Source organism: Aedes albopictus, chromosome 1, assembly GCF_035046485.1.
Source record: "Aedes albopictus strain Foshan chromosome 1, AalbF5, whole genome shotgun sequence".
NCBI lineage: Eukaryota > Metazoa > Arthropoda > Insecta > Diptera > Culicidae > Aedes > Aedes albopictus.
In genome coordinates this window covers 185,198,140-185,216,105 of record NC_085136.1, presented here as the reverse complement: position 1 = coordinate 185,216,105, position 17,966 = coordinate 185,198,140, and positions in this window count along the sequence as shown.

Sequence of the window (17,966 nt, the reverse complement as noted above, 5' to 3'; positions counted from 1 at the left end):
GGTCCGCCCATCGTGCTCTCTGCGCTCCACGCCTTCTTGTGCCAACCGGATCCGTTGCAAACACCAGCTTTGCAGGGTTGTTGTCCGGCATTCTTGCAACATGCCCTGCCCACCGTATCCTTCCGGCTTTGGCCACCTTCTGGATGCTGGGTTCGCCGTAAAGTGCAGCGAGCTCGTGGTTCATCCTCCGCCACACACCGTTCTCCTGCACACCGCCGAAGATCGTTGTTAGCACGCGTCGCTCGAAAACTCCGAGTGCTTGTAGGTCCTCCTCGAGCATGGTCCATGTCTCGTGCCCGTAGAGGATTACCGGTCTTATTAACGTTTTGTACATTGTGCATTTGGTGCGTGGGTGAATCTTTTTCGACCGCAGTTTCTTCTGGAGCCCGTAGTAGGCCCGACTTCCGCTGATGATGCGCCTCCGAATTTCACGGCTCACGTTGTTGTCAGCCGTCAGTAAGGATCCGAGGTAGACGAATTCCTCCACCACCTCGAAAGTATCCCCGTCTATCGTAACATTACTACCCAGACGGATCCGGTCGTGTTCGGTTCCGCCTACCAGCATGTACTTTGTTTTTGAGGCATTCACCACCAGTCCGACCTTTGCTGCTTCGCGTTTCAGGCGGGTGTACAGTTCTGCCACCGTTCCAAATGTTCTAGCGATAATGTCCATGTCGTCCGCAAAGCACACAAATTGACCGGATTTTGTGAAAATCGTTCCCCGGCTGTTGAGCCCGGCTCGTCGCATCACACCTTCCAGCGCGATGTTGAAGAGTAGACATGAGAGTCCGTCACTTTGTCGCAGTCCCCGGCGAGATACGAATGAACTGGATAGTTCACCCGAAACCCTTACGCAGTTTTGCACACCGTCCATCGTTGCTTGAATCAGTCTAGTCAGCTTCCCAGGAAAGCCGTTTTCGTCCATGATTCTCCATAGCTCTGCGCGGTCGATACTATCGTATGCCGCTTTGAAGTCGATGAACAGGTGGTGCGTTGGGACCTGGTATTCACGGCATTTCTGGAGGATTTGCCGTACGGTAAAGATCTGGTCCGTTGTCGACCGGCCGTCGATGAAGCCGGCTTGATAATTTCCCACGAACTCATTTGTTTTAGGTGACAGACGACGGAAGATGATCTGGGATAGCACTTTGTAGGCAGCATTCAAAATAGTGATCGCCCTGAAGTTCTCACATTCCAAATGGTCGCCTTTCTTGTGAATGGGGCAGATTACCCCTTCCTTCCACTCCTCCGGTAGCTGTTCGGTTTCCCAGATCCTGACTATCAGCCGATGCAGACAGGTGGCCAACTTTTCTGGGCCCATCTTGATGAGTTCAGCTGCGATCCCAAGCAACCAAAAGTTCGGATTCCACTTGAAGAACGAACTCAGAAGTTCAAGTTCGGTTCAATTCCGGTTTCGTTGAACTTAATTCTCCAAAAAGTTACTCTTGTATTGTTTATGAACTTGGAAGTACATGTACAAGCTTTTGACTTCTCTTCAAAACGATATTAAAGTCGAAAAAAGGTTCAAAAAGAACTTATGTTGAACTTTAAAACAGAGTTCAATCAAATATTAACCGAACTCATGTTGAACTTTTGCGTGCCTTTAAAATTCAAATATAGTTCATTTGGACATATTCCAACAACTTGAAATCATCCGTTCCGAACTTGTTTCGAACTTGTTTTGAACTTACTACTCAAAGTTCGGATAAATATTAACCGTACCAAAAGTGAACTTCACTTGAACTTCGGCGACAGCGGGGCCGGGGAGAAGTTCTCATTCAATTAAATCACTCGGAAATCGAGCCTAGCAGCCACAGCTTGTGTTAATTTCACAAGTACACTTTGTTCCACTATAATATTCCAACGTACTTACTTGTAATCAACGCAAAGGATCCGTAATGTGTGGCTCAAAGGCTGCCCCCGCAGCGGACAACTGTTCCCCCCAGTATTCCGCCGGGGGGTTTTCGGCTGCGCACGAAAATTTTCCAGCTTTGCTTGATGTTTTCACACCCGTCTCACTTGTCGCTGCAGCGCACCGGTAATCGACGCAATCGAAGTCATTGGAAACCAAGCTGAAATTTATAATCTTTTCTTAAAATCGATACACTGGCCCTAATTTATTGCTTTGCACTGCGAACCACAACAAACTGAAAATGTCAAACTGTGTAAGTTCACAAGAAGTTCCACGTGAACTTCTTTCGAACTTTCGACTTCAAAAAGTATTCCAAGTTCAGGGAAAGTTCACACGCGAACCTGATTGAGCTCTACTATATGATATCAGCACATTGAGTAAAATCCCACAGTGCCTAACAACACATACATGGAGTAGTGGTTGGGCACCGACTTTCAACGAGGAGAACCCGAGTTCAAATCTCAGTAAGAAAAAAACATCAAAAATTATTTCAAGGTATTAGTCAATTTGGATTCCACATGAACTAATGATTCTTAATAATAAATTACTTTTGAGGACTGCACACATTTTTTTTCATTTTTTCGAAGTTTATTTTTAAGCTGAATAGCGTTCCTTTCAGCAACACAAGTGTACTTTTTGTGAACTGAAGTTCGGTTAATTACTTAAAAAGTGAGCTGAATAGAATGCTATTCATCTACCTTCGAATAGCTGATTAAGCCCAAACATGCTATTTTATCCGAACTTTTGGTTGCTTGGGATACCATCCTTACCAGCTGCTTTGTTGGTTTTGAGCTGGTGAATGGCATCCTTAACTTCCCTCAGCGTGGGAGTTGGTTCATTTCCGTCCTCCGCTGCACTGGCGTCGTCGTTCCTTCCGTTGCCGTGGGCTCCCGTGCCTACGTTCTCCACGCCGTTCAGGTGCTGATCGAAGTGCTGCTTCCACCTTTCGATCACCTCACGTCCGTCCGTCAAGAGGCCTCCGTCTTTATCCCTGCATATTTCGGCTCGCGGCACGAAGCCGTTGCGGGATGCGTTGAGTTCCTGATAGAACTTCCGTGTTTCTTGGGAACGGCACAGCAGTTCCATTTCTTCACACTCCGCTTCTTCCAGGCGGCGCTTTTTCTCCCGAAAGAGGCGGGTCTGCTGTTTCCGCTTTTGTTTGTAACGTTCCACGTTCTGTCGAGTCCCTTGCTGCAGCATTACCGCCATCGCTGCGTTCTTCTCCTCCTAAACCGTTCCACGTACCCGATGGTGCTCTCGGCTGCGTCGTTGATGGCTGCTTTCACTGTACTCCAGCAGTCCTCTAAAGGGGCCTCATCGAGCTCGCCCTCGTCTGGCAACGCGGCTTCGAGATTCTGCGCGTATGCTGAGGCGACATCCGGTTGCTTCAGTCGCTCTAGGTTGTACCGTGGCGGTCGCCGGTACCGTACATTGTTGATGACGGAGAGTTTTGGGCGCAGTTTGACCAACAATCAATATGAAACTGGAGAATTTTTTGTGACGCCAGTCGTTCCCCCAGTAAGTTCGCCCAATACTGGTGTTTCTGACGCCACGCTTTCAATGTCAGTTTGCTCCGCCCATTTTCATCGAAGCAAGACTGAGTCTACCAATCTAGTGACCATGACAACGACAAAAAACGATTATTTATTTACACGTTCCGGGGACGTTAGAGGACGTGAACCAACGTTAATCTTCTGAAAGTTGCTGCCGCGGGTTTTGAACTCTTTTCAGTGGACATCACATCTAAATGAGTTCCTGAAGGTCGATCCCGATCTACCGCTACCCACCGGAAGTTGCCCCGAAAGGATTAGACCACTGTAGCTTCCAAAATTTACAAAGCTACTTCTTGCCACAGTGGCTCCCAGTTACTCTCGGGGCAAGCTTAGTAGCATTCGGGCAAAAAGGAGCCTTCTCCATTGATGATATCGACACGACCCAGGACGAGACCGGAATGATCGTGCTGAGAAGGGTCACTCCTTTACGGTTAAGGACAACGACCTGAAAGAATCGTCCTCCAGTGGATGATGGCCCTTGTTTGAATATTAGCCTCGGAAGTCATGATGACTTCTGTGGCTGTTCCAACAACCGGTTTTTTCAATCGTCTATGTCTATGATTTCCATAAGGAGAGGATACATATCAAAATGATTCGTGTATGTTATGACAATTTTTTATACAATAAACTAGACTGAAAAGAGAAAAAAGATTGTATAACTATACAGACAAGAATCGAACCATAAACGTCGAGATCACAAAGCTGTTGTTTAACCCACACGGTTATCAACGCTCAAAGATATCGCGTTGCTGAAGATGTATAAAAATCAATCTGCCAACTGATCTTTCTCGTTGTCATGGTTTCTGAATTGGGTTCTTTAGGGGTATCAGGATTATTTCATAATCGGATTCTCCGCCCAAAAACTAGTCGAAATCCAAAATTTCATAAGTTTTGGAGTCCGGGAACTATTTTTAAAATTCATTTAAAGTTTGTATGGGGAAATTTTTTTGTTCGGGTCGAACTGTCACTTTATCGATTGAACTGTCATTCTATCCACGAAAATTAAAACTGTTTTGTTGATTTAACCATCAAAACAAAGGTATTGGAATCCAATAAAAACACGTTATACTCAGAAAAATGAGTTCTTTCGATTAGGCTATAGAAAATAGCAATATTTTATTCACTAAACAACCCAATTGGCAAGCTCAGTCTTCCTTTGATGAAAATGGGCGGGGCCAACTGACATTAAAAGCGTCGCGTTAATTAAACCAGTATTGGGCGATTTTACTGGGGGAAACATGGGGGAAAAACTGGCGTCACAAATTGAATTGAATTTGTTCCTGACATTTATGTCTTAGTATTAAGTCTATGGTTTGACCATCACCAGATAGTGGTCGGAGTCGATGTTGGCGCCACGATAGGTCCTGACGTCGATAATGTCGGAGAAGTGCCGTCCGTCAATCAGAACGTGGTCGATTTGAGATTCCGTCTGCTGTGGTGATCTCCAGGTGTAACGATAAGGGAGGCTGTGTTGAAAAAAGGTGCTACGTATGGCCATATTTTTGGAGGCGGCGAAATCAATGAGTCGTAGGCCGTTTTCGTTCGTTTGCTGGTGGGCGCTAAACTTACCAATCGTCGGTCTGAATTCCTCCTCCTGGCCTACCTGAGCGTTCAAATCTCCTATGATGATCTTGACGTCGTGGCTTGGGCAGCGGTCGTACTCGCGTTCGAGCTGCGCGTAAAATGCGTCCTTGTCATCATCAGTACTTCCGGAGTGTGGGCTGTGCACGTTTATTATGCTGAAGTTGAAGAATCGGCCCTTGATCCTCAATCTGCACATTCTTTCGTCGATCGGCCACCAACCGATCACGAATTCAAAACCTAGTTACTTTCAAATACTATTCCATTTACTATTTCACTAATTTTCGTTACTATATTTAATTTAGCTAATCTATAATTATAAAAGACTAAAATTGAAATTATTTAAACACATTTTCACTATATGACGACGCTTGATAAGCCATCGTCAAACCCATCACTCTTGGACAGGGATTTACAACTATAAAGTCATTTCATTACAAAACAACTATTATGGATGAATAATAAGCCGAAGTAGTTCATTTTTGTTCAGTTAATTTAAATTCAGGCTGTTTTGGATAAAGCTTCGTTTTTGTCGGCATTTACAGCTGTGCCTAGAACAACTATTTTCCACTGCTGTCGTTTTTTTACCAATTTGTTTCACCCTATGTCTACTATAGTGAACATTTAACTGAAAATATACTGAAATCGAAGAATTTGGTTGGTTTGTGATTTAGGTTATCTTTTTCCCTTGCCGCTTCTTTCAAAAAGATGAGTGTCCATTTTGCCCCGTCAGCAGAAGATATTTCCAAACTTGATTTTTGATATAATAAAGAAGAAAATATAAACATGTTGAGCATGTAGATACAGCAAAACTACTTGCATGTGTTCTAGAAAAATCAGGTTTCAATCGACCTGCAATAAATTAATCACTAAATCTTATTTTAGATGGTGTGAAAATTATAATTTCCATGCACATAAAACGGAGGACGCAACTTTTTCGTGTAAAATCAAGTATAATTTTAATTTCGAATGTTTCTTTCCTGAAACTACGTTTTAGACAAATGGACTATATTCTCCATTCATTAAAAGTTCCAAAAAGTTCGCATATTTCAAAATATTGAGGGTGTCCATTCTGCCCCAGGTGTCCATATTGCCCCGCCTATCCCTAAAGCAAAATGTAAACAGCAGTCTTGTGCATTATCACCATCATAACACAAAAAAGCCGCAACATCAACATTGCCCTTCTTCCTCCATCAACGCTACAGCCTACCGTCTCTATGTTGCTATCGAACACATTCGAGACGAACGCATTGATGCGGTGGCTGCCGCCGCCACGCTCTTTCTCTGCAAATCTCTTGAGTAGCCGAACGCTTCTTAACCGTCGTTCCGACGCAGAGCTATGTCATTCACTGCTGCACACTAAGATTCAGATGTTCCAGCTCAGTAATTTTTTCACTGAGTTCAGTATTTTTTCCATCTTTTTACTGAGTTTTCAACAGCAGATTTATTTCGGTACACTCGGTAATCGTATTTACCGTTCACCAGTAACGATATTCACCGTGCTTCAGTAACTTTTGACAGTTTGTGAGCTGAGCTCGGTAACTCATTTACAGAATATCCGCAAAATAAATAACCGAGCGTACCGAGTTAAATCTGCTGTTGAGAACTCAGTAAAAAGATGGGGAAAATACCGAGCTGATCTTAGTGTGTGGATGACACTCGTCTGAAAATGCCCAGGATGAGGGTCAATTTGTTAAGTAGTATTGCGAATCTTTTCTGAAATCCGCATACCGGCCAACAACTGGTGCGCCGACAGCCCATGCGCCGGGCTGTGCGCCATACAAAATGTAAATAAACAAGTGTCAAAATGGTTCGCGCCAAGAGCTCTATCTCTCTTAGGGTTCGGTTCCATTTTTTGTCTAAAACATTGAACGTCTTTATGTCTGGAAATAATGTACAACAAAGATATTATTGACGGTAACAACGCTTTTACTTCATTAAACCACTGATTAATAGTGATTTGACTAGTGAAAAACTTGGCGCATTGGCAATCGGCGCGCAAATTGTGCGCTGGTGTGCGGATTTGAGTTAATCGTCGCAAAGTGCCCAACACACATTATACCCTGGCGCGCAACCTAGAGGTCGAAGAGAAACTTGTCGAAATGCTAAAAATTCTCGAGAAGCTCAATATTGCATGGCGCAGCAAACACAAACATAGCACGCCCTATGAATAGAATGCGTAGAACAAAAACTCGCTTCGGTGAAGGCAATCTAGCGCTCATCACCTTTCTCTCTCAAGCAGACACAGAAGATAGCAATTTTTTGTTTAATGTTTTCATACGGAAACGTTTCCGTATGAAAACAAACCTATCCTCCTCGGGAGCGAAACAGAGAAAGGAGATCAAACGTCAGATAGCCTTATTGTGTGGTTCGAAAACAAGAGACGATCGCTGCTGCTGGATGTGGTTGACTCTGCATTGAACGAGGCTTGGCTTGAGTGGCTTTTGCGTGAATCGATTATGTTTTGATGGACTGCGTTTGTCGTATTAAGTGATGGTTAGAGCGAGTGTCATTCGACATTGACCCTCCTGAAACTGCACAACCCTGGTAAACAGGTTATTATTTTTTTTTTCGTTTCGTACCTTTTAATTCCGCCCTATGTTGCTTATCCTTTGACAGATACGCGTATTTCGACTACCACTTGTAATCTTCCTCAGTGTCAGTTATCCACTGGATAACTGACACTGAGGAACATTACAAGTGGTAGTCGAAATACGCGTATCTGTCAAAGGATAAGCAACATAGGGCGGAATTAAAAGGTACGAAACTGATTACACTCATTCGAAGAGAGTATTCTGCTTAGAGGGTTTGAAAAGTCGGTACAAGATTGTTATTTTTGTTTACATACAGCATATATTGGTAATGCTAGAAAAAGTGGTACAGGCACTTAAGTCAGTGAGGGTGAGGGTTACAGTAGTTAAAATCAACCGTTTTCGATATGTTTTATCGTTTTGAGCATTTTTTTCATGAAAACTATTACATATTTAGTTGCGTATACTCCTCATTTCACTTCTCCTTACTAACCAACCCTTCGAAATCAATGAGAAGCTTATAAGAAATAAAGATTCCATGTTAGCCGAAGTGTAAAAAAACAGCAAATTTCGACTTATAATTCTGGCGTCCGATTTGAATAGGTCGTATGTTTGCTGTGATTCCTATGCAGATTCGACCTATTCAAATCGAATTATATCATGCTAATCGTCGTTGTCATTCATGTCAAAACAGAATATCATCATCCCCATGGTATTTGTGAACTAACTAACTAAGATATCCTCCGTGAACATTTGGTACAATTGATACAAAAGTTTATCAAATTTTTGAAGAAAATTTTGTTACCGAAAGAAAATTATGATTTACCCGCATTTTCTTAACAATAGGGATAGGTGGGGCATAATGAGCACCTTGTATTAAATATTCAACATTATTTTGACTGTAAATCTTTAAAGTGGTCATGTACTGGGAAAATATTGTAAGAACCAGGTGACCTAAAATAAGGTTTAGGAATCGAAATCACAACTATCGATTTTCTTGATATTCCCTAGTCCCATGAAATGTATTTGTAATACTTTTTAATTATTTGTATAATTAAAAAAATATACTTCAAAGAGTTGGTAGTAAAGTGGGGCAAAATGAGCAAGTGATGAAAAAATAATGAAAATGGTAAACATCTTCAACAAACAAATTTTAATTTTGGTTTTCTCTGTTTTGATGCATATAGTAAGGTTTAGTCTGTAACTTTCAATTTATTAGCTTGAAAATTTCAGTATCTGTATATTATCATCGTTTAAAAATTTTTCAATAAAAGACTCCTTGGAACCCCACAGTTCCCTACAAATGAAACCCCGTAATCCCTTCAAATTCTCATTGATTGTTGCCGGTATGCTTTATCATTGACAAGAATAGTCAATTAGCATTTGATTGTGTACAAAACTGGTATTGATCATCCTGCCCCACCTAGGTGCTCCCACCCCCAAAACGAAACCCGCGATTTTATAGAGTAAGGTGGGGCAAAAGTTCGACCCTAGTTGAAAATTCATTTTTTTTTTTCAAGAAATCAAAGCAGATAAATATAAATAAATACCGTGTGGTGATTCTACCATCCATGAGCTAAAATTTTGCTGAACAAAGTTACGCCAAATGTCTTTTCAATTTTGAGTTACAACACTTTTTGTATGGGTGTGTCTAATTCGAACTCTTGCCCCACCACTGGGGCAAAAGTTCGAATCTAGCGTTTGTGGTATTTCGCTAACCATAGCACACTATTTCGACACTTTGGTAATTGAAATACCTAAAATCAATTAATATTTGATGTTGAAACTGGAATACACTTCAAAGTTCGGTCTGGATTTTACCCAAATCAGGGTTAAATTTACTTCATCCAAAATTAGTAGTTTTCCGCCAAATTCAGATAAAACAACATTTTTTTTCAACTTTGATCGAATTTTCTCACTAATTTAATTGTTTTTAGAGATAATATGTACATTCTGCAGAATTTTAGGTTTTTACCTAAAGTTGCCACATTGCTCGAACTCTTGCCCCACAATTCGAACTTTTGCCCCACTATATGTAAAATATGATTTCCAAATTTTTTTTGCAAAAAGTTATACATGCTAAAGCATCTTCAAAACATACCTAGTTACGCCCCAAAATAAAATATCGAATTCGATTTCATTACAATTCCATTCCATGCGTTGGAAGGACCATCGCATATTACAATTTTTTGATCAAAAACCAACATTTTGTCATAACTTTTCGAAATATTAATCAATTTTCATAATTTTTGGAGTGAAAGACTCTTTTTCAAAAAGGGTTCGAACAACCTTGACACCCGAAAGAAATAATTTGAGTTGAGCTCAAAAACTTCAAAAGAAACTCTTGCCCCACTCGAACTTTTGCCCCACTTTACTCTACGTTTTTAAAAACATAAAATTTTACAACATTCATAACTTTATTCGGAATTTCAACGATTAGCTTTTGTCAGTTAAGGTTCAAATAAGGATTGAACGTTGAAATTACACTTTGGTTGCACTTAGCTTACTGGATTTGGTGGCAAAATGCTTAAGCTGTTCATTATGCCCCGCCTACCCCTACTGCCCTACTTCAAAACGCTATTATTTTGTGAAATGATCACAATCATCTAAGTTTCCCATGTGTTGCGTACAGATAGTGGTTTGCATCAACATAGGTATATTCGTAATACGAATTTCGTATTAATTGTTTTAATGATTTTATATGAATGGAGCACAATGCACTGCAATGCATTGTATTTGCTTAGTAAAAATTTTATTGGAACAAACACGGAATTGTTTAACACCGATTCACATTTATTAGAATAACTTCACAATGAATGCATACACTTCCGATCAAAAGTTTGGGGTCATTTGTTTAGGTCCATATCTTTGCCAATTAGCGTATGTCAAAACCCTACGTCTCATTCAAAACATAATAAGTCAAAGATACTTTGAACATGATCTAAAAGAAACTTTTTCAAAAAAAAAATGTGTGTGAACTTAACCCAAAGTTGCCAAATTTTCTAAAAAAATGAATATAAACTTACGGCAGTGTCGCTGGAAATTGGGTCGACCAAATTTTAAGATGAGAGCGGTAATATAACCCATTTTCTATTAGCTTTCAACTGCTTTTTACAGAACATAGTTAAAAAATCTAGAAAAAAAAGTTAATAAGTAAATTAATCCTTGATGTCATCGACCAAAAGTTTGGGGTCACTATCGTAAAACATGGAAAAGTGATTTGTTGATATCTTTGTCATCTTTCATTTAATTTTAATTCTTCTTGGCTTATTTGAAACATAATGAATGACACTGCATAGACATTAAACCACACATATTTGTTGAAAGTTACATACTAAAACTTAACGTAAATTGCCTCATTTTTTAAAATGCGGTGAAATGTATTAACTTTACATAACATTTTTATATACAAAAATCGTTAAATACGTTAAATTAAAGACATCAAACGTAAATTAAGTTAATTATCTTTTATATGAGCCAAAAAGAATTAAAATTGGACTACACACTTAAATTAAATCGCCGACCTCAGCAAACGGATTGCCGAGAATCCGGTAATCATTTTTACTGAATCTCGGTGAAAGTTTTACCGAGATGTCGTTAAAACTTTGCCGAGATCTCAGTAATCCAATTTTTTACCGAGATCTCGGCAAAGTTCACCGAGATGACGAAGATATCATCAAATCCTAGGTTGTTAACCGATAAATTATCGACAGTTAATTCAACGCAAACTCGATAACGATAAAGGTTGGTCGATAATCTCTCGATAACGATAATCAAACGATAAATCAACGTGGCGATCAATGTACCTTCGATAATTTTGCGATAAATCTAGTTACCCTAGTGACGGCATCAACAACGGTTCAGATCGCGAAAAAAAATTTTCGGAGACGTTATCAAGTCGATAATTTCCACAGTTAACTGTATCGCCGAAGACGTTTCCGCCTGCAGACGTTATCGTTATCGATGATAAACGGTAACAGACGTTAACTTTATCGCCGATAACGATAATTTATCGATTAACAACTTTGGGGCTGTCCATAAACCACGTGGTCATAGGGGGGGGTTCGGCCAATGACCATTTTGTATGGACAAATAAAAAATTTTGTATGGACTAAAAAATGACCACGTGGTTTATGGACAGCCCCTTTTCCATGTTTTACGAAACTTTTGGCTGATATTGAGGGGTGACCCCAAACTTTTGGTCGATGACATGACATACTTAATAATTTTTTTTTCTAGATTTTTTAGCTAAGTTCTGTAAAAAGAAGTTGAAAACTCTCCCGAAGTTGAAAACCACTCTCATCTTAAAATTTGGTCGACCCAATTTCCAGCGACACTGCCGTAAGTTTATATTCATTTTTTAGAATATTTGGCAACTCTGGGTTAAGTTTGTATAACAGACAAAAACTTAACATATTATCAGTTTGCTTACAACTTTAACTTGTTTCCTACGAATTTCAATCATTTACAGTAAGTCGGATGTCATTATTGTGAAGAAATAATGAATTGTAAACCGTGTGTTTTTTGGGGCTGGCAGGAAAGGTACGGGGTGAAATGGACACCCACCGGGGCATAATGGACACCTCTGCATATTTTATGCTGTATCTTTTATAATATCGACCAGTAATTTGCCTACGGAGATCAATGCCACAGATATAATACTCCATCTTTGACAAGTTTACATAACATAAAAGGTAATTAAATAAATTTTGGGCTAAAATAATCGGATTGATTTTTTCCAAACTCTCTAAAACGCCTGACATTATGCAACGCGCGTACATGCATTCATAATTGTCAGTGTTCATTTCGCCCCAAATTGACTACAACATTAAAATTGCTATTTTAAGTAAGTTCTGATCAAAAACAAAATACTTCATCCATTGCTAAATCTCCGTATACATGTAGATAAGGTAACAATTCACTTGTTTTTATGGTTGACACACTCAAACACTCGTAATACCTTGTTTGCTGCTGCTTCGAAATTATAAGAAATCCACCATATAGAAAACATATTTCAATTTCAATGATATTTTGGCTATTTTGAAGGAATATAAATGGTACTTTTGAAAAATAGAACAATGACTTGTTCCTTTACACTTATGCATTAGAAGTTTTACATAAAAGTTAACGGTTTCGGCAAAAACAGGGGTGTACATTTCGCCCCGGGTGTCCATTATGCCCCTAATCCCCCTAGAGGCATTTCTTTGGCAATTTCTGGAGGAATCTCAAAGAGAAATTCTTGGAAGAATTACTGGATAAATTTCTAGAGAAATTCTGAGAGATTTCTATTCTAATCCCTTGAAAAAATCCTGGAGGAATTTCTAGCGGAATTTATGGAGGAATTCTTGGATAAATCCTCGAAGGAATGCCTGAAGGAATCTCTGGGGGAATCCTAGAAGAAGTTTGTAAAGAAGTCCCTGGGGGAATACCTGGAAAATTACTGATGGTATTCCTCCAGGAATTTCCTGGAAGAATTTCTGAAGAAATCCCAAGGTGATTTCCAGGAAGAATCCTGAGAGGAACTTCTGGAGGATTTCCTGTGTAACGGGACCACGACCCCACTCACTTTCCAAAATTGCAACCGAACTTCTTAATTCGCACTCGCTGTCTTAAAGATATGTCATCATCTATAAAAATTCTCCAACACTTCTTAAAACTACACTACTTTATTTTCCGAATATAAATATTTTAATTTCCACAGTGCACTGAATTAGAAATGAACATCTACAAATGAAACACACTAACAGACTATCTAAACCACTAAACTGAATCACTAACTGCCTGAACTGAACTACTTTTTATCAAGTTTAAATGGGAAAAACCTAAGCAAACTGGTCTCAACTATTTTTTCCAAGTTAAGATGGAGTACAAGAGTTGTCGATTAGCCAGAACTGGCGTCGAGCTCAAGACCCAAACTTAACAATGGAAAAATTCTAAACACAAACTGACTGACCCCGATCCTTGGATCTGCAACCCTTTATATAGGGATCCTCTCCCTAACCATCAACTCTTATTCTCCTGATCAAAGATTCTCCAGGACTCTCCCCATACCAAAGAGAAATTAATTTCCCAATGCCCCCATGCGTAATTGATTTTTAATTACGCTCCTTTCTAATATTTGCATCTCCCTCATCCGTGAGAGCAATTCTAATCTCTCCCCTACACGGATGATCAAATTTCCCTATGCCCCCCCATTTCGCCATCTCACATCTGCGAGATTAATTGAGCCTCCAGATCGAATGGCCAATTTATTCTCACCTCTGAGATTCGGACCTCCCAACAACTCTCCCCAAAACAGAATACAGAAAGGCTAAATCTCCGATGCATCATAGCATCCCCCATCCACATTCTCACATCTGTGAGATCATACCAAAATTCTGAGGAGAGCGAAATTACTCGCGAATTCAATCTCAAAATTTCTTCCCTTAGTGGCTGAGTCATCAAGGGCCACACCAACCATCATCATCCCCGAACTTGATTTTTCATGAACGCACCGGGCGATCGTAAATTTATAGTGTTTACTTTTCTTCGTCACCCGTCTTAGTTTTACGATCACTCATGCGTTAGAGTTTTCACGCCTTCTAAGCATGGATGCGTGGACGGTCGTCCATAAACATAATTTTACGATCCAATTATGATCGTCGTCTGTGATTACCTTTCTCTTTCGGGGAAGGTTATGCATTTCCAAGTTTTTTTCTTGTTGCAAAAACAATCAGATCATTCTTCTCAACCCATTTTACGATCATCCCTTCATTTCCATATCGGCTTGAGGTTGTTGCATAATCAGCAAAAATCCTCTGCGTGTGAAGTCTTGTATAATTTACGACCCGAAAGAAAAAACCTGTAGTTCTAGCATCCCGTCGTTAGCGATCGGATTTCTAGGCAATTGTTTATTTCATCAAGACAACCCTGTAGGTACTTGAATTTCGTCACCCCGAATACAGGCAGAGAAGGCTTCAACATATGTTGAAAACCATGCCCAATGTTTATGCCATAAATTAAAAGCCGAGATCCCAAAATGTTGGTTTCCCTTTCTCGAGTCATTCTTGACCTCCTGACTCTCTCCCTTTTTGTCGCTAGTTCTCAATATTCCCAACAATTGATATCATTGTTCATCATCTTATTTCGGCATGAGCGAAACATGCAAAATTGTTGCAAATGATTGGGGAAAAGGGTGGCGTACGCCCCATTCCCGAGAAATGGCAAAAAATATCGTTTTGGCAATAAATAGCTGAATCTCAATTCAGCGGTTTGTTGCATTCCCTTACTTTTCCCGCAAAAAAAATAAGAAATTTCTCAAAATTTCTTAATTTTTTTAAAATGTTGGTCATGTTTCTGGTCCTATGATTTTTCTCCGAATAAGAGTTGATTTACATACTGCTTTCCTTATGCTTCTAAATATTATTTTTATAGTGCTCTTGTTTTGTTTCTATTGAATCTGATTCGATAATATCCTTGGCTGACCATTTTATAGCTAATGTTAATCCTTACAAGTTTTAAAACTAGATTATTATTCTTCTTCTTTCCTAATACATTTTTTTTATTTAATTAGACTCATACCTGTGATTCAAATGGCAACTGTTGACTCCGTATTCCGCTACCGTTTTCGCCGTGATATTGTGATATAAAAATACTTTGATTTTGATGAATCCCGATGTCTAGATGTTGTTGATCATGGCTGAGTCTTTCAGTGAGTCATTAGGGCAAAAACCAAGCATCTACTTCTCGTTGCTTCGTTGTGTTTCTCGGTGATTAACTGTTGTGCGATTCCCATACTGCTTCTTTGATTTCTCCTAATGGTTGATCTCATTTTGTTACGATATTCTTTTCCTTGTTTTTGACTTCAAATCTACGTGATTCTTGCAACTTTTGCTTTTTTCTGGTTATTCCGTGAGAAAAATCTTGTGGCCACTTGCTTTTATAGCTGTTTGGTTTAAAATAGGATGTTCACGCATACTGTGCTTTTGTTTCCAAATAGTCTTGAAATCATTGTGGTAAAAAACGTGTTTCGATGATTGAGTTTGTTGTTATTTTTTTTCGGTATATCCAAATTAATATTTGGTGCTAGCTGCCTAGGATGCTGTTGAAATTTGCGTATGTGACGACAGCTAGAAAATGTGGCTTTTTCTGCTGAAATGTTTGTTGTATTTGTCGTTAATGCATTTAATGTCATCCTTCCTCTAATTGGTTGTGTTGTTGTTACTTGCTCAGCTTAAGAACATTTTGACTATTTCTTTGGTGGAAATTGTTTGTTGTTAGTGTCAGATGCAACTTGTAGAGTTATGCTATTGTTGAATCATCCATTAATAATTGCCGGCTACAAGAATTTTGATGTTTTCTCGTCCGAGAATTGGTATTATAGGAAATGATTTATGTGTTTGTAAAAGATAAACCGGGTTAGTTGTAAAGTATATGTGATCATTTTCCTTCCCAAGAGATTGAAATCCGCGTATTTACACTTTCTGCAACAATTTGCTTTGACTGTAGAAGATATGTTCCGTTGACCCTGATGTTTGATGTTTGTTGCTCAGTTTACCCTTTTGACCAACCTAATCGACTCGCCAATCATGAACTCGTTGTTGATGCTGGAACTTTTCTTTCAATTACCGTACATCCCTGTTAATACGGTTTCGATGTTGCTCGTTGACCTCTGGTTGATGATTTCTGGAACTTTTTCTTTCAATTACCGTACATCCCTGTTAATACGGTTCCGATGTTGCTCGTTGACCTCTGGTTGCTGATTTCTGGAACCTTTTCTTTCATTTACCATACATCCATGTTTGTATGGTTGAAACTTGTTGCCTTTGAATTATTGTCTTATTATTCACACTTCCTAATGGCCTACGTTTTCTCTTGATTCTTATTCATCTAAAAGCTTCAAACGACTATTTTGGTTATTGATTATGAGCACTTTACAATTGATTTATTTTTATTGAACACACGTTTTAATGAATTGTTATGAAAAAAATTTCCAACAAATTCCCTTAATTGACAAAAACCATGCTAATTGAAATTTTCATCCCCCAGCATAAATGGAAAAAAATAATTCTCCAACATTTAAAATTGTTGGAAATAAAATAAATATCCCTTTCTAAAGATTTTTGTAAAATTCTTATTTAACACAGTTTATTAAAAAGTTTTCAACTTTAACATTTTTAACATTTAAAAATTACTTTCGCAAAAATAATCCCCACGTCCCTATATTTTTTTATGTGACGATATTTTCTAATTTTGTACTTTTCGGTAAAAGAGAACTTAGCTCTAGTAATTGTTCCTGAAAAAAAATATACATGTTGATTAGTTTTCTGACTTCTTACCCATATTCGTTCATTAACATCAACTGCACGATCGCTTCTTCTTCATCCTGTGTCCGTTGCATTTGACCTATCATCTCTTCGTCTTCTCTCTTATGTGTCTGTTGCTTGTACTGCTGAATTTCAATTAATGCTTTTTTTATGCGTCTTCGTCTGTAGATGAACAAACAGTTTATTAGATTTTATTTTTGTTTTCAGCACTTTTATTCTTATTCTTCCTCATATCGACTTGGTCATAAATTATCGATTTGAATCATTGATGCATGTTAAAATCAAATCTTTTTTTTTATATATTCATGATATGTTTATATGATTTTCTTTTTTTCTTTTTTTTTTAATATTTGGAACAGGCAAGACCGACAGTCTTCTTCTTATCTTTGGGAGCAATATTTGGCTGTTTTTTTTTTTCATTCAAGAACTTTATCGTACCGTTACAGTACCGTACCTTGATGAAATCAGGAAGTTTGTGTTTTCCTGGTGGTAGCTGGGTATACCAAACCGAACCATTTTCTATTTTCTTTGTTTACCATAACGTTTTCTTTTTTGATTGTTCTTCGTTTCATGGTCATGTTATTCATTCAAGAACTTTTTTGTATCGCTGGATACAGTACCTTGACGAATCAGGAATGTCTCTATTCCTGGCGGTAGCTTGGTTTACCAGACTAGACCATTGATTTATTTATTTATTTTTTTTCATTTCTGGACCCAAGGTATTCATTATTGTTTGATGGCTTATTTATTATTCATTCAAGCACTATGTGTATCAATGGATACAGTACCTTGATGAATCAGGAATGCTGCAATCCTGGTGGTAGCTTGGTTTACCAGACCGCGCCATTTTCGTTTTTTGTCGATTCTTCGTTTCTTCGCGTTTTTGTTTTTTTTTTTTATCATTTCGTGGCATATTTATTTCATTTATTATTTATAATTCATTCAAGAACTTTTTAGCATCGTTAGATACAGTATCTTGATGAATCAGGAATGCTGTATTCCTGGTGGTAGCTAGGTTTACCAAACCATGCCATTTTCGTTTGTCCGTTTTCTTTAGCATAGTTTTTTTTTCATATATCATGTT